The sequence below is a fragment of the Haplochromis burtoni genome, unplaced genomic scaffold (genome assembly GCF_018398535.1).
Source record: "Haplochromis burtoni strain Fernald_Lab_line unplaced genomic scaffold, NCSU_Asbu1 Contig_85, whole genome shotgun sequence".
Lineage (NCBI taxonomy): Eukaryota > Metazoa > Chordata > Actinopteri > Cichliformes > Cichlidae > Haplochromis > Haplochromis burtoni.
The window spans coordinates 1,507,436-1,530,559 of NW_024582446.1; the positions used below are offsets into that span (position 1 = coordinate 1,507,436).

At 40.3% G+C, this 23,124-nt stretch overlaps 1 protein-coding gene across 3 annotated transcripts in view; it reads right to left on the reverse strand.

Moving 5' to 3' along the window:
- ppp2r3a (protein phosphatase 2, regulatory subunit B'', alpha) overlaps window positions 1-23,124 on the reverse strand; it is a 60,689-nt gene that overhangs the window by 34,480 nt on the left and 3,085 nt on the right. The window contains exon 2 of one of the 3 annotated variants that reach the window (XM_042222388.1): window positions 8,494-8,626. The exons of the other annotated variants lie outside the window; for them this stretch is intronic. The gene's annotated coding sequence lies outside the window, so the exon portion shown is untranslated. The remainder of the gene's footprint in view (window positions 1-8,493; window positions 8,627-23,124) is intronic. 3 annotated transcript variants of the gene reach the window in all.

Here is a 23,124-nt window from a genome sequence, read left to right on the forward strand (position 1 = left end):
ATAATGTTTGATTGTGTAGACAAGGAGCAAGACTAAGAAAAAAAGTAGATCGTTGCAGAGTATACTACTGTGCAAAACTTGAGCCACCCCTCATTTCTTTACTTTTTCCAAGTAATTGCTTCACATAGTTTTCAAAAATAGTTCTCCAGGCATCTTGAAGAAAATTTCTTCTATGGATGTTGGCTGTCTTTTGTTCTGTTCTATATTAAGATTACAGTCGATTCCTTCAGTAATGTTGAGTTCGGGGCTCTTTTTGTTCTCCACTGTTTTCTATCAAGGTATGCTTTTACCTCATTAGCAGTGTGTTTGCGATAACTCATGCTGAAAAATGAATCCACTGCCAATCAGATGCTTTCCAGATGGTTTTGCATGCTGGATTAAAATCTGATGATATGTTTCTGCATTTACAATTCCACCAACTTTGACAAGATCTTCCACACCATTGGCGTGCAGACGTGACAGAGCCTCCACGGTGTTTTACAGATGGCTGCATGCACTCGCTGTTTTACCTCTCTCCTAACCTCCTCTGTAAATATTAATGATTCAAACAAAAGAATTTCTCACTCTCTTCCACTCCATAAGACCTGTTGCCACTTATTTTCAGTCAGTTCTTGTGTAATTCCACCTTTTCTCCCCATTTCCCTTTCTTTTTGGTAGCCACCCCTACACTGAGACCATTTCTGGTTAAGTTTCAGTGAACAGTAGATGGATCAACTGAAGGGATGTCTGGATTTGTTGGATGCCAACAGCTGCCTAAAATCACTTTATATTGTAAGGTAAAGGCACAGAATAAACCCACACTCAAGAGCTGGGATAGGCTCCAGCCACCCCTTACCACCCTGAATGGGATAAGCAGGTAAGAGAATGGACGGCTGCGAGAGGGTCTTACTTGGTGTTCTTACCATAGACGCACAGCTTTAAGTCCTGGCATGAGCTTGAAATAGCAAATATTAGTTGTTCAATAACCAGCTGACTCATAGGTTTGAATAATATCATGGCAGTATGTACTCCAACATCTTTCTTTTGTGAAGCATGTTTGTATAGTTAATGCAGATTAAATAAGATTTAATGAACATGTAAGGGTTGGATAGTTTTCTCTGCAGAGTCATTGCTGATTGTCTGAGACCACTAAAGACAAGATTTTGGCCAGTTCCTTATAGAAGCACGCACATAGGTACACAGAGTCATACAATCTGATTTTACTTAAGACATTAGTTATTCTAATATTCATTAAATAATAAATAAATTTTCTGAATAACATTATTTGAAACGTAACTATTTTTTTCTGATCAATCCACCATATACAACTAAGGAGATAAATACTCAATCAAGTCCAACAGTACTGCAAAGTTCACTCCACTCCAGTCTTCCACCGACTCTTCCAGTGCTGCACCGGCTGTTGCCCCGGCCCTTTTCACATCTCTCATGAAAGGGTGATATGTGAATAGCTTGACGCCTCATTAGGAACAAAACAGAAACGACTAGGATCCCAGGACACGCGGACACACACACACACACGCACGCACACACACACACGCACTGTATAGCCCCTTAGGGAAGGTGTTGAGGGCAGAGGAGAGGATGTTTTTGTGCTTCTGAGCAGATGAAGGAAAACGGTGACTCACATCTTCTCTTATCCTTACATGTTTCCTGGTTAAAACAGCTTGACCTTATAAGGCTAAGACACACAGTCTTGATCTCTCTCTCACACAAACACACACAAGAACACCTTACTGTTCCACTGCAGAGGGCAGAAAAAACAAGCTGTAAATATTCAACACTGTAGCCCACATGAGAAGATGATGAAAGCTGGCATCAGCTTCAAAACACCAAAAACTGCAGATACCAACAAACACAGTCAAATATACCTGTGTAAAATAGATGCAAACAAACAAATACATCCATGCATAGATGCACATAGACCACCACACACACACACACGCGCACGCACCTGTCCATTATGCCTTGCCTGCAACCCATAATGACCCAGTCCTTGTATAGCCACTTATTTAACAAACACATTTGTAGTGATGTCACACTTTTGGCTGGATTTTGCTAATGCACAAGGAGTCACATAAATCAGACATTAGGCATGCACACACACACACACACACACACACACGCACTGGATAAAAAGACAAAGGACACATAAATAAATGTAATGTAATGTGCCAAGACAGCTGACCTGGATTTCACTAGTCGTCAGTTTATTCCTGCTACCACCTGCAGCCCAAGACCCAACGGCAACTAGCTTACACCACCTACTTCCAACAAGAAATCTGGCAGCTGAACACAAACATCAATCACACACAAACCAAAGGAATTATATGAAAAGGAAAATGTTTTGCATTTGGAGCAACAGGACTTAAAATCACTTACTTAAAACATGAATATATCCTAACCAAACTGCACATTTTACCCTTATTACTAATAATAATAATACAGTAATACACAACACACTGTAATGTATCTCTGGCTTATTCCTTACACATGAAGCGACTTCTCAAACCAAATTCATTCCATCTGTGTAGGAGTGTCAGTGTAAAGTGGGAAAACAGCATCGAAGTGAAGTAGTTTGTTTATTACAATCTCACACACAGCTGGATCACTGTTATTGCTTTTTCTCCTTTTTCCTTTTGTCTCTGCGTCCCTTTTTTCCTTCTTTCCTTTGTAAAGCTTTGAAACGTTGCCAGTGAACGTAACGCCAGAATCGCCCAGGTTCCTCTTGTCATTGATTATTGATATACTCCTCAATAATACAAAAAAGTAAGCTTAATGTAAAATTAGAAAACCCAATGCATTTGCACTGCAGTTTTTCAGGTTATTATGTGTCATTAAAATTTGTTAAGAAACACTTAGTGAACATATTTAGTTATTTCAGTTTGCAACTTTTTAACTTTTTAGAGCCCAAATGGTCCAAAGAATAGGCTTATATATACCAAATATATCAAGTTTACAAATTCAGTATCAATGTTTAAATGTTTTGTAGTTAAACTCAGTACTCTTGTACTAGCTCAAGGATATCCAGCATGAATATTCTGTGTTCAGGAAGTTGTTATGAACAGTTAACTGGCCTCAAACAATCTTTATTTGCTTACAGAGGCTTTAGCTGACCTTGATGGAGACTGTGTTACTATGCAGTAAAGCATTATCAAAGCTAGACAACTACAAAAATAGCCAGTCATTAAGAGGAGCTGAGTGTTCATATATATTTGGAGCAGTCCAAAACTACACATCATGGAGCCAGTCCCAAGCCCATTCCCAGACCCAACGCTGGTTGGATATAAATTTCTTGTTCAAGAAACATCTGAACTCAGACATTCCCCAAATACCAGAGTGTTTCTACAATAACAAATATCATTCAACAACGACACAATGACCAAATCTCTCCAAATAAGCCACAGCAGGCACACACAGCTCAAAACCATCATATGAGAGTCCAAAGCTTAAACTGCAAACTGGCTAATTGTGACGAGGTCAGCATGACCCATTGCTGAGTATAGACTTACAGTGATAGGTGTTGTGGAGAGGTGTGCCTTTAGCGCTTCTGAAATGACATGTTTGTACATAAGCACACACATTAGTGAGTGTGAATCAGACTTGAGAGAGGAGAAAGTGAGGGAGAGGCAAAAGCAGACTTTCAAATCCTGCCAGGTATTTGATTTCCAATCATTTTCGCCATTATTCAGTGAACAAAAGGCAAAAGCTACAAACCACATAAAACCACCTTTCATTTTTTATTTATTTTTCCCCCTTTACATAAGTGTCTTCTCTTTTATATTCACCTAAAACTTAGTAGTAACATACTATCAATAGTGTTAGATGTTCTAATTCACTGAAATCAGTTGGCTTTTAACAAATGTGGATTTATTAGAGAATGAAATAAAAATGTTATGTTTTCACATTCATTTTAAAGCTCACCCCACGGCTTTTTAAAAATCACAAAATATTAAATGTTAATTGCAAATCTCTTTAAAAAGTCTTACGGATGTACAGAGTTCACATCTGTCATTATGACTTTCATGGAAATATAGTATAGACTCAAAAAAAGGATCTTAAAGGCATAGAATCAGTGGTGTAAAGTATATATAATTTCACAGGCAGACATAAAAATAATTAAAAAAACAAAACAAAACAATTTGTTCTCACTTTCCTCAAGACATCTTCTGGATGTCCAAACATAATGTCTTTGAGACATTTGTGCGCTCATCTAGGTCGATACATGCAGGCAGCACGACTGTGTTTATAATGAGAGAAAGAGTAGAGATCTCCAGATTTTAACAGAAATCCATATAAGTGCATGTTTAGACTGAAGAGCCAGAGCTAGACCAACTAGTCTGAGGGTTGTCTATGTGTGTAGGTATGTGCGCTTATGTGTGTGTGTATGTGTGTGTTGACTGCTGTCCCTGTCCATCAGAGGGTCATATGAGGAGCAGATTAGGGTTTCTAACCGCAAACCCCTGTCGCCACAACCCCGACGTCACGAGTCAGCGAGGAGTCATCGTGTTCCGAACCACCGGTGACTCACCCCTCCTCATCTCGCTACATGCACACCAATACGCACACACTGAAAACCCCACATCTAAATCAGGACTTAGTGGTACAACCCATGTTCGTCAACCATTCGGCAAGACCAACATTTCAACAAGTCGATTTGAGCCAAAACTGATGACTGCCATTAGTTAAAGTATGACTACAACTAAAACCGTTTTCATGCATGCATTGCAACCCTTTGCTATGTTAGCTCTAGAGTAAAAAGCCTCTACAATGCCCGATTGTGCTCATGGGAACTGTCTAGTGAATTCACATTGAGCGAGTGGCCAATATGTCTCCTGTGCTAGCCAGCTAATGCCCTCTCTTAAATCAAACAGAGTATTCCCAATGGTGAGATCGCATTGGATGTGGACTTTCTCCCGCACTGCGCTACATGTGAGAAAGGAGCACCTCGAACAGCATCCTGGCCCGATTCTCCCATTTTTATTATTCTGTATAGGCATTGTTTCGTTTGTTTAAAGTTATTCACCATTTAGTAAGTGACCAACTCTGTAGAAAGAACCATCAGACACATTAATAATTAAATACACAAATAAAAAATTATGATGTAGTCTAATTTTCTAAAAATGTATAATTTTATGTCTGAAGGGAATTTGGTATCTTACTGTGAAGCCTTCCAAATACTATGAGCCCAAGATGAAAACTCAAATGAGTCTTTGGCTTGGACAGGATGGCTAAGGTTTCCTTTTTAAACACACCTCACAATACTTTACCAAACCTATAATCAAGATTTCCATGATGCATACTTGGAAGGCAAATGTGGTATAAATTATATAAATGATCCTCTAATTTATCCTTTAGTGGATTATGTCAGCCGGTAGGACCCTGACTAACCGCTCTACATAAGAGTCATTAATAAACTGACCTATTAGCTAAAGGGATTGCTGTTCTTTGGATTAATAAAAAAAAAAAATCTTCAGACTTACAGTAAATCCTCCACAAAGATGTAATGTCCAGCTGTTTTTCCACATCACATTTTCAGCACAACCAGAATCTAGCACCAAGTGGCAAGCTGTCACTTTAAGCCTGTTAGGAGGGAGGGGGGTATTTACAACCCGACACACAAGCGAGACTATAAAACTGGACTCTCTTCACCTCTCTCTCAACCCTTCTCCCTCCTTTCTATTAAACCAGCGGTTGTGCAAAACCTCAACAGACAGAAAAAAGAAATTAGTGCATGTAGTGGGAGCAATAAAGACACTACATGAGGAATTAACAGATATTAAACAGCTTACAGGATTCATTACAGCTGGAGATGAAAGTAGGACCAAAGCAACTGAACTGCTCTTTTATAAGGAATTAACCCTAAAAATAAATGTTTTGGCACAAACACACACAAAAAATTCCAAATCTGCCTCTGTCTCACACACAGCCACACACACACATGCACGCCACATCCGCTGTTACCAGGTTATTTTCTTCCCTAGTGTTTAGAGTCTATTCTCGGAGTCATGTTTGTGTATGTGACCCCTCCGAATGCCTTTTCATCTCAAGAGCGCATGTTTGTGAGTTTTTCTGTACGTAAGTGCATCAAGCAAAAACAAGGCCATGTTTATGCATTTAAATCCATATAAATTTTCAAAATCGTCATTCACAGCTACATAAAAATGTTCCCTTTTTCTTCCCAGCTCCTGCTTACTACCTCCACTTCCTTTTCGCTCCTTTACTTGTCATATAAACCTCTCTTTAGTGTTATCTATCCTTTAAAGTCCTTAAAGACAACTTAAAAATCTAAAGTATCTTTCCATTTCTGTCCACTCTTCCTTCATGTTTTTCTGGGGCCTTACTTGATATTTTATTTCATCTGCTTGGAAGCCGCACACCAGCAGCAGGGCTTTTCATTCACTTACCCCTGAACCCTCAGTGGCTGCCAAGTGGAACACATGCTGGCTGGAATATGGCTTTATCTGAGCATGTGGTTGAGCTGCTGAGGCAAAGCTCAGGGTTTAGGTCTAGACTTCAGAAGCAGCTCCTCCTTTACTGTACATTGCATTTGCCACGGTATAAATATACAACTCAGTTTGAATCATGCTGGGCATAGACGCCACCACAGTGGGTTTTACATTAAACAATCAAGATGTGATTGAAATGCAGACTTTAAGCTGTAATTCAGGGGGTTTTACAAAAACTGTTTACAAATAGCTTCCATTTTTATACATAGATCCCCATTTTCGACGGTGAAAACTGACTGGACATATTAACTGTACTTTCATTTATGCAGAGAGAAACACATAGAGGGACGTATACTGCACATTCATTCAAAATGAAGATTAAAAAATAATTTTTGCCACTTTTATTTGCAATCTTTGGCAATTATCAGCAGAAATTGCAAAATATAAGCACCTATCACGTTTTTGCTTTTCATTAGATCATTTCCTCAACGTTACATAAACATTTCTTTACTTTCAAGGAAAATTTATGTTATAAGTACTGTGATTTTTCTTACAGGTGAGTAAACAAATAAGTAAAAAAGAGGCAAAACTGTGCCTCAAAGCAAGAAGGTTGAAGCAGAATAGAAACAGAGAATAAAACCCCAACACCCACCCACCCACCCACACAAAGAAAACACACAAAGATAATATAATAACACACAATGAGCTTGTTTGTCCAACCAGTTTAGAAAACTGGGTTGGTCACACCAAAGATTCAGAGTAAACATAAGAAAAGGAGAGGCTGAGAGCGCTATTTTTCCTGTCTTCCTAATATAGCTGCAGACTGCATTTATGTGTATCACTAGTGTGTGTGTGTGTGTGTGTGTGTGTGTGTGTGTGTGTGTGTGTGTGTGTGTGTGTGTGTACGAGCGCACGCATGTGTGCGTAGGTTTGTGCATGTGTGTGCATGCAAGTGCATATCTAGTTGTAATATGGCTGCACAATAAGCAAAGATTTACTACATGAGCTGACTTGAGTATGGCTTATTACACCTCAACAATGTCAAACCAGGACTTAAAATAGAGCTAAGGAGGGACGCTACCTGCCTCTGCTGTCCTCAGGCACACATACACACACGCACGGACATACAAGTGTTCACAAACACAATTTTTTGACAGGCTACCCAGTCCTGCAGGCAAAGGCTCACAAAGTTGAGGTCATTTCATGTGAGACTACTCTGTACATGAGAAAAGTTCAGCATCAAGGGCAACTCACACACACTCACACACACTTCCTGTTTCTTACTGTCACCTGGAGGCTGAAGAAAACAAGAAAGCCTCTGGTTATGGGCCAGCAAGACATAAAGACAATGGCTACAGCATGTGTGACTCACATGCACACACACAGACAACCTCCCTTGGGTTAGGCTCCGAAAAGAAAATTCCCTCATTATAGCAGCATAGCAGTAGTTCAAAGGCAAAGTGGGAACGCTGTCCTGTTACTATGGCTCTAACTGGCTTAAAGCCTGTATCATCACAGTGACTACTGTCACAATTCATCATACTTACACGCTGACCAACAGCCCAGCAACACAGTCATGCACACAGTCACATTGCCTGCCAACAGTGATGTCAATTATAGAATAGCCTCGGTGGAACATCAGCAAGCGACTGTGTCAAGTCATGAGCTTAGGGAGCTCAGATAAAAAGTTGATTTGCAGATCTTTTTAGACAAAAAACCCATAAGAGATGAAAATAACATTAAACTGCAGACAGAAAGCTAATGCAAAAAATATATACATACATGTAAATTAGCTTCTCTTGAGCTGATTCTTTTAAGTGAAGAAGGAGTGAGTTAACGACTTCAAAAGCTCACCAACTCTATTTTCAAGTCTATAAAGTTAAACCCCCTGCAAACCTTTCTCAGAGCACTGTACCACAATAGAGCTGTAGTAACTAGGTAACATGCAGTAAAATGTAGCACCAGCATGTACAGCTCTGAAAGTGACAGACAGGATTTTTAATTGAATTTAGAATTAGACTGGGTATGGAGAAAGGTGTGAGCTTACCAGACCTCTGTAGCCCCTCGCTTGAGGGAGCAGCTAGAGGCTACATTAGCATTTACTGGCGTAACACACTTGAATCCCCGGCTGAACTGTCAGTGCTGGTCCATCCTATCCATCCAAGAGTCTTTCAGCAGGGCTGTGGATAATCATAGACAACGGATGAATCCTAATCATTTTAATGATCTCCTTGACCGATCTTCCAGCAACTAGGACACTAAGATTAAATTATATATAGAGACCTCACATTCCCCAAAGGAAGAAGCCTTCCAGTCTCTGTGAAACTTAAAACTCTGATGATTAACCAACCACAGACTAAAATGTGAATATGTAACGTGTAACACCAGAGGTTGCACGTGCAGTACTTTATTGCACTATTGTACCAATTATTTATGAATTAAATCAATAGATTTTACCATTAAATTCTTAACATTATTTGACGACTCTATTGCTTTTAATTGGCAATAAAATCTACAAAAAGAAGGACTGAAATATAAACCTCAAAGAGTATGAAGTAAGTGTCACTATTTGGAATCACTATGAGGAATGACGTGCTCTGCAGTGTGCAGCTACTGCGTAAGGTAGGTCAGAGAACGACTAACCACACTAAAGACTTGTTAACTCTCCCTTATCTGGAGTAGTGCAGCACACACAAGTAGCAAATGTTTCTAACAGCTAAGTCAAGTCCTCTCCTCGTGCACTACTACAAAGACGTGTTGTTGGTTTATGCCTCAATGCTTCAACATGTGCAAGTGTGTGCGCATATTCCCATAAAAGTTGAGAAGGCAGTAAATGCAATATGTCAAGTAGGCGTATGCCTGTCTTTCCCAAAATATTAGCTGCCAGTAAATGCTATAAATGTAAATGAGTCCGTGTTACCTTTCCATATAACATGAACAGGCAGTGAGAACTATGATTCCGAAATTTCCAGTCAGTGTTCCTAAGCTCCAGACAGACACTGGAGGCAGACACACAGTCATCCTGTGAGTATACTGCCAAGTCTTCCAAGTGCATGCTTCACATCTGTTTGCTGTTACACGTATGCAAGCACACGCAGACAAAGCAGCGGACTGTACGAAAGGCACAAGCACACACTGACACCTACACTTGCACAGTTTGTTGCAAGAGAGGTCTGCAAACCCCACATAAACCGCCCGCACAAGTTCATAGACCAAAGCTGCAAGTACTGAAAAGAGCGTGAATATTTACAAATAAATATAATAAGGAGTTTGAAAATGAATTTTGAACACTTGAAATCGAGGAGAAGACTCGACCTCGCAGCTGAAGTTGTGTCTACTTCTGAGTTTTAGAAGTATAAAAAAGCAAATTAATCAGGCAGAATGACAAGTTTTATATATATTTCTTTGTATTCAAATTCATGTAAACAGGAAACAAAGGTATACACTCTACACATTTTCCCTTATACATTAACAGTCTTGAGGTGTAATTTCTCACTACTGGAAATGTATAGTCACAAACGCACACTTCTGGTCCCTCAGGATTTGGCTCTTTGAGCAACAGTTACAGTGTGACTGTTTTAGCCTTTGAAGTCAGGAGTCAGTAAACCTCTGGGAAACTGGCTTCGATTCTCGCTCAGTCTCCACCCCTCACTTTGCAACTACAGAGAAGCTTTCCAAAAAGCCTCATTATAAAGTCAAGAGGGGAACTTCTAGTTAAAGTGATCTATTCAAAAAGGCCTTGGGCCTTTGTGTCAAGTTAAGTCCAAAGATTTCATCTTCTTTTAGGAAATACTGGCTCATTTCAAAAGCATCAGTCATTCGTTTCAGTCTATAAAAGCTTCCCATCATTTCAGCTCTTTCTCCCTATGACACACTGCACTGTTTGGGATTAAGACTGGGTTTTAGCAAAAAGAGAGATATTCCAACTGCGAAATAGAGGAAGTCCATCATGCTTAGAGAAACGGAAAGGAAAGGAGAGGTACTCTGACATTTTGAGGGGGAAAAAAACGACACATGCAGTTCTTTTTGTCATAGCTACTCAGTTCCTAATGTATTCATATATCCCTTCAGAAAGAAAGAAAGAAAGAAAGAAAGAAAGAAAGAAAGAAAGAAAGAAAGTTTATTTTTCTTTACCTCTAAAGATTGCAAAATTAGAAGGGATGAAAAGAGAACCCACTGGCTAAACAGAGGCAATCTATAATCATTCATCTTGACTAAAAAGGAAAGGTTTTGGATTCCCAGAGACAGACAACAACAAAGACAGAAGACTTTGTGTGCAAGCCACTATAACATGACTTATGAGAAAAGAGTCTGACAGTGCGCTAGGGTGTGATTAATATGCTCTAAGTTTATGTCACATCCATAGGAGGCTGAGGAAAAGGAGGGCATCCAGAGGGCAGCGTTGGCATCCTCAAGTGCTCAGCCTATATATATATATATATATAAAAGCTGTGATGCCTGGGGGTAAAGTGGTCTGCATTCCACTGATGCAGCTTAAATGATGGATATCTTGGATACCTACACTCAGTGTCATGGTCTCTAGTTCTTAACAGCTTGCCTTGCCAGAGGGGGAATCTTAACACTCAACTTTTATCCTCACCTCCTTTGCCCCTTCAAACCCATGCAAGCCAGAAAATATACAGTTCGATTCCCATTCTTCTAGACATGCAACAGAAACAAAGAGCTACAATGGATTTTCCCCATTGCACAGACTGTCAATTCTCTTCTTCAATTATTTAAAAAACAAAGGAAAAATAAGAAGATTTTCTTGTTCATCTTGTTTATTTTCTAGTTTACATCATATTCACGACGTGTTACACAGCTGGGTACACAAATCAGGATTGAAACTAATAACTGCTCTTGTTGTAAGTTTATCCATCGATGATTTTCTCAACCAGCAACAATGACTACGGCAAGTTTTAGCTGCTCTGTGTCCTCAGCACTGCATGCAAAATTGATCTCTAGCTTGTAGGTTTTTTTTCACCATTAAAATCCACTCTGATGATTTCACAGCATCAAAGACACGCACATTAAATATAAAAACAGTCTGCCTCTGCAGTTATTGTTCACCTGTCTTTTGAAAATTGGATGTGGGGTTGAAGTGTATTGCTGTGAATCGAGGACTATGTATTGGCATGCAAGGTAGCAGGTAGCAAGTCTGCCAAAGGCATTAACCTGGCCTCAAGGCTCCACAGATCCCAATCTGATCGAGGATCCTGGATGTGCTGGAGAAAGTCTGATGAAAGATATGCTACATCCTAGTGCCAGACACCGCTGGGCCCCCCAGACAACTTGTGTACAGACTCCAGTGGGTTTGACTAGTTAGGCTGCAGTTTTAATGTTGCCTCTGGGCTTTGTAAATAGTAATAATGCATAAAAATGCTGAATGCTTAATTAATTTTCCTTGTAAGTGGTAAATGCACTGGTTCTTATATAGCTCTTTTCTACTCCGAGTACTCAAAGCACTTTCGCAACTTGCCTCATTCACCCAGTCACACACATTTATACTCCTAAGGATTAGAAACACATACAAATTCACCCAGATAGTTTTGAGTGATCTTACAAAAATTCAACATACAACACTGAGAAAACACCTTCAACCTGCAGAGCAAAAGAAATTCCCTTTTCAACTGAAATGATGATCTGAAAGTTGATGGAGACGAGCCGGAAAATGAGAAGGCTGTATCTTCTGTTTCGACTGTTTCTTCGCTCCGACCCCTAACAATAAAGTTCAGCTTTCATTTGTTTGGCTGTATTCATATATGCATGCGTGTGCTTAAACATACACTGTCTGAACTCCAGGGCATGTGAACACTAACTGTACGAATTATGTGAAGGAGCCTGAATTTTAAACGCCGAAACAATTTTTAAGCATCTTTACAGTTTACATTATGATGAGTCGTCTTGTATGAGTACAGTGCATCCGAGGGAAAGTAGGAACTTTCTTTCTTTGTGTATTTGTGTGTTTTGGCCTTGAACTATGGGAATGAGTTTATCAACAACAACAACGACGCAATCCAAGCCCTCCCTGAGGAAATGAATGTTAAAAGCCACTCTGGTTCCCATGAGCACTCTGCCCACGCATACTGTCACTAGATTGTGTTGGTTTCTATTGTGAAACTCTATACAATGTTGCTACAAATAAACCCATATATCACTGCTTAATCACAACGTTACCATGACGAAATTGCAGAGTAATTACACACATGGGCCACATCAATGTAGTCAACATGCACTTCAGTGTTTCTGAGATGAACGCTTCAGAACTCAGTCTTTAATCAGGTTGCAATGAGAAAGTAGAGACTGGCAAAGCCAGTACATGGGGTTGTATTATTATTCTAATTGTAGGTCATTTTAATGTTTAGTATGTATGCATGCCACACTCTCTGTGACTTATAAACATACTTTTGCAATCTAGCTTTACAAATTACCGCAGTGGGTATGTGCACTAAACTAAAAGGCACTAAACATGACTGATCAAAAACAGAGCCATTTTATGTGCACACTATTGCATAAAACAAGTACGGCTAAAACTAAATCTAGATGTTTTCAATCAAGAAGCTGTTGCTAATTAACCACAAACACAAAACCTTTGCTAGCCTTAAAGAACTATTTCGCTGCAGCCATGCTGGCATGAAAAATTGGTAAACGCAGGTGTTACTAATGACATTAATGTAGGATCTGTTCCATTTAGGTACAAAACCTTGCTAATGTGATTAGCCACATCTGTCTTTACCTATAATTTCATGCTGTGAAATAGGTCTATTGTTCCTAAAGGATCAGTGCGCACATTTGTCCAACATTAAAAGCCTCTGTAAATGCCAGTAATTCCCTTTATTAATGGCTACAAACAGCTGCGAGGGACAGCAAGCTTTTAGTGCCACAAAATGTGGCAGAAGTATTTAAATTAGGGTAAATTAGAGCCCTCACTTTGGATTAGTATTTAATACCAGGTGATATACTGAAGGGTTGATAACAACAGAGAAAATACTTAGTGTATATTACTGCTGAAACCTTCATGCTCCGTGAATATTGTGAGCACATATAAATTAATTATCAACATGTGAAAAAGAAAGTTTTCATATGCTTCTCTACACCTCAGCTGCTTCTACAGGAATTAAAAGGGTAAGTGGGATCCAGAAAAACATCATCAGCAATACAGATTTGGCGTTTTGCTGGTCTGAAGCATTCAGGTGTGTGTTAACACAATGTCACAATCTTCCCAGGAGTCACAGGAAGTTTACGCCAAGGTCAGTCTACGCAATGCTCAAAGAAACTGATCAAGAACTACATCTTAGACTCTACAGGCCTGAGTTCACATGTTAAATGTAAAAGCTAATGACAGTGCATACAGAAAAAGCTTGAATAATTATGGTTTGATTGGAAGGAACAGATGACCACTAAAATAGAGATGATGCACAGTGCCATGTTTGGTGAAAACCAAACGCCGCATATCGGCATAAAAACCTCATACCAATCAACAACTGACTGTTTGTTTTGCAGCCACGGTACTTGAGCATCTTGCAGTCATTGAGTCAATCATGAATTTCTCTGTAAACCAAAGTATTCTAGAATAAAATGTGAAGGCATCTGTCTGACAGCTTAAAAGCCTTGTCCCAACCGGGTCATAACAGGCCAGGAAATCTACAAAAGATTGGCTGAAAAAGAAAATAATTAAGGTGTTGCAACAGCCCAGTCAAAGTCCAGACCTCAGCCTGACTGAAATGTAATGGGACCTTAAGAGAGCCGTGCATAAACGAATGCCCACTGTAAGGAATGAAGCAGTGCTGTAAAAACGAGTGGGCCAAAATTCCTTGACAATGATGTGAGAAACTGATAAAGTCAGGTCTTGTGTGGAAAAAGCTCAGTTAGACAGCTCCAGTGGTTATCTTCCAAATAACAGACGTGGATACAAAATCTTCCCTTTGTGTTAATATGCCTCCCCTATGAGTCAGCAAGCAAACACTAAGCAAAGAGGGAGTTTGCAAAACTCTCTGTTGCACATTGCAGCTGGGACTGGATATATTACAAGCTGTACTGTTAACTGTGCAAAGAGTGACAATGGCTGACTACAGATAAAAGGGTGATCTGCTTGAATTTGGCTTCCACATCATGCGTCCTAAAAAGAAAAAAAAAAAAAACAAAGAACAAAGCCAATGAAGCTACAAAGAAATCAAAAAAAATGAAAGAAAGATGGGCAGCAAAGAAAGATTGTACAGGCTGTACGTTGAGTGTGCAGGTGATACAGCCACAGCTGCAGATGTACAACAAGCTTTGATTCACTGCAGTTCAAACACATAGCAGGAGAATCACCTCACTGATGAAAGAGCGCCAGTGATATCAAACTACCACATCTTGGTTCTCCCAGGTGTGGTGCACGCGCACACACGCACACACACACACACACACGCACACACACAGAAATTATAAACTGAGAGTTCTTAGAGAAAAAAAAGTGAAAGCATGGAGATATTTACACCAGCATTAAGAGAATGGGTGCAGGTATGTGCAGCAGTTCTTACATCCCCTACTGTACATGGACAAATATTGTATAGACATACACACATACCATTATTCAGCTTTGATCAAAGACAGTGACTGTAAGGTCTCTGCTGTTTATCTCCCTAAGGGGATTGTGCCTAGACAGATGAGAAGTCAAAAGGAAGAAGATATGGGGTGAATTTTTTTTTTTAAAAATGGACTAACAGTGTTCAGTCAGAAAACAGATGATGGAGATGTGGGAGACAGAATAAAAAAGCAGGAGGAAGCACAGAAAGGGGGGGGAAACAGACAGAATGAGAGCGAAAGAGTGAGAGAGCAAAGGGCATAGCAGACATGGTTACTCATATAAAACGAGTCGAAATCAGTTAAACTTGTGTGTCCTCTTTCCTTTTATCTGTTAAGTCTGCTTCAAGACCAGTAAACCAACTAGAAAAATGGGAGCGACAAGCTATCATCCAGCTGCCAAGAGAATTTTAAGTAGACCGTAAGGCTAAAATGCCTCATTCCCAACAGATGGACTCCAGCGAATAAACAGGCTTCCTGAATGTAAAAAGGACAGAAAAAAGCTGAGATTGTGTTTTATTGTCAGTAAATGTCACTCATTATTTCAGGCAAAAAGGTTTGAGAATCAAAGAAACTCCAGGGCACATTTCCAGGCACACTTACAGAAGCAAGCAACGACAGGTGTGACCCATCTCAGAGTTTGTTTTTTTTAATAGTCTGAAAGGCAAAAATCACAAGAAATTTCAGGGCTTTTGCAAAACGGAGCCTTACCGCGCTACCCATCACACCAAACCCATCTAATTTTTAAAATGAATCCACTTAAAGTCTGAAAAATATTTCCCACCACTGGTAAGATTTTATCCAAATTGTAGTTCTGCTTAACAGAGTCGGGGAAGCGCTTCTGATGGCTTTCCAATACATTAGAAAGAAAGAGGAAGACGGAAAACAAAAAAAGGATTTGAGGATTTTGTGGGTCTCAGCTCTCAGCACGACACAGCTCTAACTATCAGTTGAAGTTGCTCTCATCTGTCTGGTGTCTGTGCAAGTCTGTCTCACAGTGGGGATCCAGCACTGTCTGTAGCCATGGAAACCACAAGGATGTAGCTCTGACAGTCATAGCACTATTATACAGATGCCCCCCTCCCTCCAACCACGTACGCACACTCACAAGGAAAATCCAATGATCAAAGTAACAGCGAAGTCACATTTTATGTCCTCGAGAGTCTGCTGCGACTTTGCCGCTTTACTTGTTGTATTAAAAGAAACTTTAGAACCATATTTGTTTTGGATGACAGAATGATCTCTCGTGCTTCTGCTGCAGCTCTGCTTCACATTGATGCAAGTACTGAGTCCTCCGCTGCTGGCAAAGAAGCAACTCCACAAGGGTTGTTCAAGTTCAACGAGTAGCTCAAGGGCATCTTGACCTGTTTACTTTATGGCTGTTTACTCTGCTCACCCAGTCTTCCCCTGCTTTTCTAAAACCAGCTCACTTGTAGTTATGTACCCACAGCAACAGCTACAGCCACCCAACCTTAAAAACTTCTCCCCGGGAACCCCAGCCAAGAAAAATGAGCCACAGAGGTAATAACCTTCTACCTCATGGAGCAGAAATGCTGTGGCAACACAGTTCTGTTAGTAGCAAACAAACCATTTTGTACAACATACTGTATAAGAGTCAATCAGTCAAATTAAAATAGCTACAGGGTTTTATGAAGGTGGGAAAATGATTTGGTTAAGAGTCAGTTGGTTGCTCAGAGGACAATAAGAGCAGTGAAAACGACAGGGAAGACAGAAGTGTGAGAAGTGAGACAGAAAGGAAGAAAATTAAGTGCTGAAGTTGCAAAGAGGTGGTCAGAGTAGATAGCGGGCATAGAAAGGCCAGGAAATGAGTGGTACACTTTAAGCAACAAATGTGACATACGGCTTACATAAATGAGGATTTTGGAGCCTTAGTCACTAGTAGCTTTTTTGTATTGTGAAATAAGACGGAAAACATGATGCTATAGTTGAATTATATATACGCAAAAATTCCAGCAGATGGAAATTATGCAAGCGCTGTCTAGAAATGAAGGTTTACCCTTTCCTCACAGAAACGCAGCTGCTGCAAATCAAGTCACGTAAAATATTCTCTAAATGCCATAAAATCAGCAGATCTACATGAGTTTATCTAATGTTTGCTAAAGATTACTTTGTTATGAAGCCGTTTCACTCACTCACACACACACACACACACACACACACACACACACACACACACACACACACACACACACTCTTAAAGCCACTAGTGGTCAGACTGGCAGGCAGGAAAGAAGCTTGAATGTGCTGGGATTTGACCAGTTTACCGTATACAGGCTGCCAAAAATCCACCACACACACACGTACACTAAAACACATACCCCTGCTTCATCCAACCACAACCTCAAAGTGTGTGTGCCTGTACATGTCTATCTATGCGCTCCTACTGTATATGCGACCTCGTATTTGTGTGTGTACGCAGGCCTGGATATCTATATTTACTGTGTGTGTCTCTGACTGAGTGACTGTGCTGGCGTCCTAAGTGTCTATGTACGGGAGTGGAGAGTTAGAGACACACTATAAACAATATAGGGACTCCCTTGGCTTGTGTTTACTGACCGGGATAAAGGCTGTCATTCCTCTCTCAGCACCAACCTACTTCCGCCTCCGTACAACTAGAAAGAGGGAGAGGTGCACTTAAGCCTTGGCAATGTCAGAGCGATCTTATCTTGCCAATAAAGCTTCTTGAATGGATTTAGATTAAACTGAGGGGAAAAAACAAGAGCGGGTACTGGTGCATTTGAGTCGTCTCTTCCTCAGAAAGACTGCCACCCTTCTCCTCCTCCCCTTCTACTCTTCCAAACTTGCATGTTAATGTACTTACAGCTTGCAGGACCTTAACTCTGTCCCGAGACACAGGCTGGCATAATAAACAAGAGCCTGAAATAATCTCTCCCCCTAGTTCCCTGGTGGTATTTTAGTGGGGAAGCAAATTCACAATGGTGGATCGAATTATTTACCCACATTTCTGTCTTTCCAATTCCCTCACCCTGTGAGTTTTTCTGGCAGCCTTTCCTTAACGTCTCTGTGCTTCTCTTTCTAACTCGCCATTTCCCCATTTTTTCCCTCTTGTCTTTGTCCATCTGTGGTAGCCAGTGAGACGCATGGTCTACCCACACTGACCAGTTAAACACCCCTTTGCCTCTGTCACTTAGTCAGCCTGTCTGCTTTACAGCTCAGGGTATCGCAGGCCAAGCCATCGCACTGAATGAAGGGGCAAAGGTGCACAAAGTCTCCTCATGATGTCACGGACGCGGATGTGCCTCATGACATTTTGACAGTCTTTTCCTGCTCTGTCTTGTTTACCTTCCAAGACTGTTATTTCAACAAATTTACACCTTGAATGAGTGCAACCACTCTATAAACTCAAAACAATTCTCATAAATGCACCTTAATGCAGCACAGGCTTCAATTGTTTCCACTGTGAGAGAACCTAAAAGAGGAGAGGTAATGAAAAGAGCAGGAGAATCAAAACAAGCATAAAAAGCTGCAATAAAATATTTTTAGCCTCAAACCCATTCATGTCTGGAACTAGGGCCAAGAAGAACCACACCACCATGACTATGAATGGTCCTGTTAGTCTCTCTTTTACTTTCTCGCTTGGCAAGTGCCCTGCCACTGGAGGAATGCCTGGTTTGTATTCAGATGTGCGTGTAAATGCACGTATGTGTGACAGTGCGTAGAGTCTGGACAAAGAGCTCCAGTGTGGACAACAGGACACAATCAACCACTCAATGGATAGCCATTAACTCATCACACACAAACGCACACAAACGCACACACAAATTCCAGAGTTCACAGATGAGAAGCAGCGACATTCAGATCCAACCAGCCAATGAGCACGAGCGTGCTTTACTGCAGCTACAATGGAGCCAGTCAATGGGGCTGTAGAGTGATTGTGGGAGATCTCTGAATTACCGTGTCAGGATCTTCATCACTTTCTCACTAATCTTCATCCTCTCTCCCTCAACCTCTTTTTATTTTGTCCTGCTTCCTTTTTCCCAGGGTGGATCTCTCAGTGGTTAAAGGTAGCTAGGAGAGGCCACTGGGCACAGTCCACCTCCCACTCGCTTGTGTATGAATCACTCCATTGTGGCTGTGCTCTATTCCTAACGCTGTTGTTTTCAATTTTAGAACTCTTCTGTTTGGCCTTATTTTGACAACCACATGCTAATTATGTTTTTGTTTTTATTGTTGTTCCCCGTTTGAACAGTCATAAGAAACAGGTAAATAATGCATATCACCATGTGTATCGCAAGATTGACCAAGTTAAAATCTAGTTGCATGCATATAGGACTTTTTTTTAGTCACACAAAGGTTTACAGAGTATTGTTATCAACTTTGTAATTATACTGTTGTCTAATTATAACAACCACTGTCATGGAAACACTACACCATAACACAAACCTGCCGGTAGCTGGTATAACCCTACCTTTACCCCTTTGATTGCAATCTCCTCAGTTGCTTCTATCTGGATTTCTCTTTCCTCATTTCTCTGAGTTGCTAGCTTTCAGAAATCAAGCCATAAAATAATTGTATGCCTTCCAAAAAAAACCCAAAAAACAATTAACTATTTGGGCGGCACTTGAGCACCTGAAGGCAAAAGGCTGTGGTTACTAAACTGAGTAACTTCAGCTTATTGACATGCAGCTTCCCCAAAACACCCACACCCACTTCTCACTATCACACTCACACTTTCCCTGTCATGTCTTAATTTTTAGCAGCCGGCAGTGTTACACGGAATATGAGACGACCACCCACCTACCCACACACACACTAGACACATGTTTCTGGGAAATGTGAATGAATGTGTCACAAAAAAGGCCATGAAGACACTCAATACAATACGGCCTTGTGCTACAATGATGAGTTACACAGCTTTGTGTGTTAGTGTGTGTGCACGTGGGTGTGTGTGCTTGCACAACCAAGGGCAGGCAAGCGCATGTGGGTGCAGAGAGCTACATAAATCACACTCAGAATCAATTAGAAAGCATAAATGTGAGAAGGCCAACAGCAGTCGGTGTCCTGGTACTCGGTTTAATGTTGGCTTGACTACAGACACACCACACCCTCACCATCCCACCACGTGCGCGCACACACTCACACACACACTCATCTAGACTTAAAGCCAGACACAAACACTCAGAGAGTTTGGGTGTGGATGTGATGCAACTGATAATTTTGCATGAAAGTAATCCAAAAATGAAATGTGATTAACATTTTCATGCCACTGGATTCTTTCTTCTCTTTATATGGCTTAAAAACTGTGATTCGCACACAGCAGCTGTCTGACAGAGAGCCGAACACTGGATGAGGATCTCGTTTTTAAAAAAGTTTTTGCGTGCCTATGTTAGTTCAAACACAGTTTTCTTTTGTATTTCTTTCCTGTTACATAACCAACTAGACTCCTATTATATACCATCTTGCATGTTTGTGAGGATTTAGCATTCACAGAGTCACCAAACAAATGCATTTACTGAGTGCATGTTGTTAAGAGAACAGTGTCTACTATTGGAAGTAATTTCACTATTTAACAATACAAAACACTAATTAAAAAGAGATGTAGGTTTACAGAATTCTGCATGAGAAGAAACAAAAGTGAAAAACTGCAATGTGCAATACACATTTTTTATGTCCATCAGTGTTACTGTTACTTTTTAAAAAAAATATGCTTTAACGTGTTGTATTTTCACAAAGTTATAAAAAACAGATTAAAGAACAGGCGTGTCCTGGTTCTGCCCCCAGGGTCTCCACCCAGTTGGACTCACCTCAGTCAGGAGGCAACCTGGAGAATAAATCCCTAGGGTGGTTTGGGAATAACTGACTCAAACCCCACACCCTGTCCATGGATGGATGGATGAATGCATGGATGGATGGGTTAAAGAACCAGTGGTCAAAACAGAGTCAGAAGACTGAAAGACCCTCACTTCTACTTTTTCTCTTTAAAACACAGGATACAAAGGCTTCCCCAAACTGCAGGAGCACCTTTATTTAGACCTTTGGTTACTAAATGCCTTGAGCTACTCGAATTCCACAATCTTACTTTGCAGCAGAGGCCTCCAAATCCTAATTCAGTTAAATCTTGATGAAATTAGTAAGGTTAGTTTCTCAGAGCTCTAAAATCTCCCTCCTGAGCTGAAAGAGGCAAAAATAACCCTAGAGTAACAGCACAAGAACAGCGCATGACACCAGATGAAGGTTTAATGGACATTCCCACTGAATGCATTGTTAAAAAAGTCAAATGAAAAGAAAGTTTAAAAAACAAAACAAAAAAAACCACACACACTTATAGGTAATATAACACCCCACTCACATCCCACACCTCTGAAAATAAATAATCCTAAAATCCAATCTAGCCCCGGAGACAAGTTTAATCAAATAAAGTTGCATATTTTTATATAGCGCAAATCCCCAAACGCAAATCTGAGTTTTCAACAAATTGCAAAAATAGCACCTTCCATCCTCAGCTTGGATAATGACGAGTTCCTCAAAAATCCTCTCTAACAATGGAAAAAAAACAAGGTACTGTAAAAAATAATAATAATTGCATCGCTCATAAAGCACAGACATAATCAATGAAAGTAGAGGAATTCACACAATTAGTAGTTATATTTGTGGCTTTTCAGACATATGGAATATTAGCATCATATATAAACATCATATGCTCACATCAAACTCTCTTTGTCAAATTCCCACAGGTGATTTATATTCAGAGTTAATCTGTTATTTGTTGCCTTTGCCTTGGTAACAAGAGATGTTGTACTTAATACCTAAAACAGCTATAAATAGACCAAACATGAACAAGAATCAAACAGGACAGTGTGAGTCTGCAGTTTGTGACTCAGCCCACTGAGCCAAGCTACATCTGTCTGTGTGAACCCACCACAACCACATTCATTACTAAATTACATCAGGACACTCCCAAAGTACTCCAATGGGGATATTGTTGCTAGGCACTTACTGTCCTTCTACGCCTATGTGAGAACTGGACGAAAACCAGATTAATATCACACACCCTTAGTAGTGCGCACAAAAATACATACACACACACGGGCAAAGATCCACACACACAGGCAGCTGCGAAAAGACACACATCTGTGAGGTGAGAAATCGCATAAATACAGTTCCAAACTCTCTCTCGCCTATCCACCCACCGTTCCACTCAAAGTAGGTGATCAACTTAAAGAGAAGTTAAAATAATTAATAGTTAGAATAATAACAAACCAATCTCCTTTGCAATATGCAGGTGAAAGGAAAGAAGAGGAAGGGACCAGGACTGTATTCACTTGAATAATCATCAAATGTACACTTTCAAATGATGGATTAAGATAGAATAGGACAGGAAATCTCAGCTTCTCAGTATCAAGAACTGTAACACTTTGGAATCATTTAATATAAAAGGAAACAACCGTCGCTAATCAGTGAAGAGAGAAGAACCCAAACTGCCCGGCCTCTCTCACGCTCTCACACTTACTTTATACTAGTGGTGAATATATGTAGAGCCTGCAATGCAGTTTACTCTGATGCCATACCTGTGCAGGCTTTGACGCTAACATATAGCTACATTTCTAGGGAGGTACATGTCAGGTTATAGTGCAGGGTTTCAAAAGGGTCTGCGGTTACAAAGTACCTGTTGTGTATAAAGTATTATTCCCCTGTTAAGTGTGAATGTACTAATTCTCCTCCTGTGGGTTGAGACTCAGACACACTATTTGAAAAGTATTTGACCACACCTCTTAATCTTCCAATGTTGGTGTTTTCAGGCCCATTGCCTCAGTTGTATAAAATCATAAATGCCTTTACAAACATTTGTGAAAGAAGGGCCATTCTAAAGAGATTGCAATAGTCCATGAAATTTCTTCCCTCCGAGATATTATGATCAACAATAAGCGGTATTACAAGGTGGAAGTGATTAGAAGCCTGATCAACTTAATCACAAAGTGGCAGCCCATGTAAAGTTGCGGAGCAGGTTCAGAGTGAGTGGTGTGGCATATAGTGTCTAAAAGTCATTAAATCACTGCTGACCCAACAACTGCAGAGCTCCAAATCTCCGGGTTTTCAAGACCAAGCAGCTCATGTACGTGTAATGTGTAGG